This window comes from Austrofundulus limnaeus, unplaced genomic scaffold (assembly GCF_001266775.1).
Source record: "Austrofundulus limnaeus strain Quisiro unplaced genomic scaffold, Austrofundulus_limnaeus-1.0 Scaffold242, whole genome shotgun sequence".
NCBI classification, from domain to species: Eukaryota; Metazoa; Chordata; class Actinopteri; order Cyprinodontiformes; family Rivulidae; genus Austrofundulus; species Austrofundulus limnaeus.
In genome coordinates, this window is record NW_013952644.1 from 219,319 (window position 1) to 221,373 (window position 2,055).

The 2,055-nt window shown below is 36.2% G+C and overlaps 1 protein-coding gene across 5 annotated transcripts in view; it reads right to left on the minus strand.

Annotated features, from left to right (window-relative positions):
- The window catches only part of LOC106525812 (receptor tyrosine-protein kinase erbB-4), a 513,565-nt gene that overhangs the window by 48,424 nt on the left and 463,086 nt on the right, over positions 1-2,055 (minus strand). The window lies entirely within an intron of this gene.

The following is a 2,055-nucleotide window of genomic DNA, read 5'->3' on the forward strand; positions in this document are numbered from 1 at the left end:
ATAATAAGGAAAACAACAGGCCTTCGCAGTGCTTTTCGCTGCTCGGTCATAATCATGGGGCAACAGTGGCGACAGAAGATTCATCCTGTAATCGGTGGGTTGCTGGTTTCAACCCCCTGCTCCATTCATCTCTGCTATGTGTCCTTGGGCAAGACACTTCACCTGCCTTGCCTGCTGGTGGTGGTCAGAGTGCCCAGTGGTGCCAGTKTATGGCAGCCTCATCTGTCTTAGTCTGCCCCGGGGAATCTGTGGCTACAATTATTTCCATCAGTGGGTGAATGTGTGTATGAATGGATGAATGTCTAAAATGTGAAATGCTTTGGAGTCCTTGAACTTGATAAGGCACMTTTTCAGCTTAGGGCATTTACCATTTAATCAGCTGTAGATGTGCTTCTAATGAACACATTTTGAGATTTACAATGACACAATGATCTTTCCTCATATATCATATTGTTTTTACGACCTGGTCACGACAATCAGTTTTAGACAAGACAAGCTTTACACATTCACTGTTGTAATATTCACAGCAAGAATAATATCTTAGACATTGAAATGACCAAATGTTCAGTAATTTAAATCTTGTTTTTAAGGTTTTAATAAATGAATTAATTTATACAGAAGAATAAAACTGAAATAAATTACCAGATCTCAATCGTTACCTTACCTTCGTTCTTCACTACCTAATATGTTCTTGCTGTAATTTAATATATTTTTCTTTCATTTTAAAAGACTTTTGAAGGGTGAACCAAACCCCTTTCAGGACTTTCAATATTAATCGTGGGACAACAGGTACCAGGGAACACAGGGATGACCCTCTAAAACAAGAGAGGGGTCTTCATCATAGCAGTCAATCCAACTGCATAGAACGGTGTTCGGGTGAAAGGTGACATCAGTTTGAGGAACACAGGAATAAACCACCAGCATGTGTCAGATATTGTGACTAGAGATGTGATGTCCATGAACGATCCAAATCTTTTAAACTCTGTATAATGAACAATAGGAGCTGAGTCGCGGGCAGTAAAGAACCGTTTGTAGTTTAATTTTTTTATTCCTCATTTAATATTTATTTTTCATCACAGAGACACTCACTTTGCTTTTTCCCAGAAAACAAAGCAGTGGAGTACAGCAGCTCAGGGGTAAAGWGGAAGGGGATATCTGCTTGACCAAACACATGGTTCCACCCACGTAACGTTATGACGTAACTCATTCAAAATGGAACGACTATGAAACAAACAGCTCCTCAAGATCCAGATTCCTTCAAAGAACCATTTATTTAATCTCTAACTGTGACAGTTGCTTGGGTTTTAAATACAAACTTTTGCTAAAGAAAACCAGCCAGTAATTTATTTATAAAACATGTCCATTTTACCAGTATAACTTCGTGTAAATTTTGCTTATTTTTTATTCATTTATTTATTCAAGATAACACATGCAATCTAATCATTGTACTAATTCTGGCAGTGTTAAAATGTTGATAAAAGACCTTTTAAATGAACAAATGAAATCCTTGTCTAGGAAAAGTTCAAGTGCTAAAACCAATCACTGTACAGCATGCCTACTTTCTGGATCTGYCCTGTTTTCATTATAATGAGCCCAAGGAGAGAATAAAAAATAAATAATTAAAAAACAAAACTCCTGCAGCTCCACTCACTTCCAACCACACATTCAATTCTGTGATTGATTTGTTCATTAAAATACATCTTAATCCTAATTATTCCATTAATAATCTAAAACCAAATGAAAAGACAGAGRGAGAATGGTTTACTAAGTGAGTGACAAAGGCTGAAACATGAAAAGAGAGAAAGCAGGGAAAAAGAGGTCATTTCCAGGCGGTTAAGAATTTTAGACAGAAATGCGATAAATACAAGGTCATTTAAGGACAAGTGGCCASAAACATAGAACATGATGTATGGAGAAAATGCTTTAAGTACCATAGACCTGAAAAAAGATTTTTAAAAATAGCACAAACATGTTTAAACATTTGGAGAAAAAAAACCCAGAGGGATAGATGAAGTAAAAAAAATAAATAAATAACGCGAAAGAATTGAAAAAAAA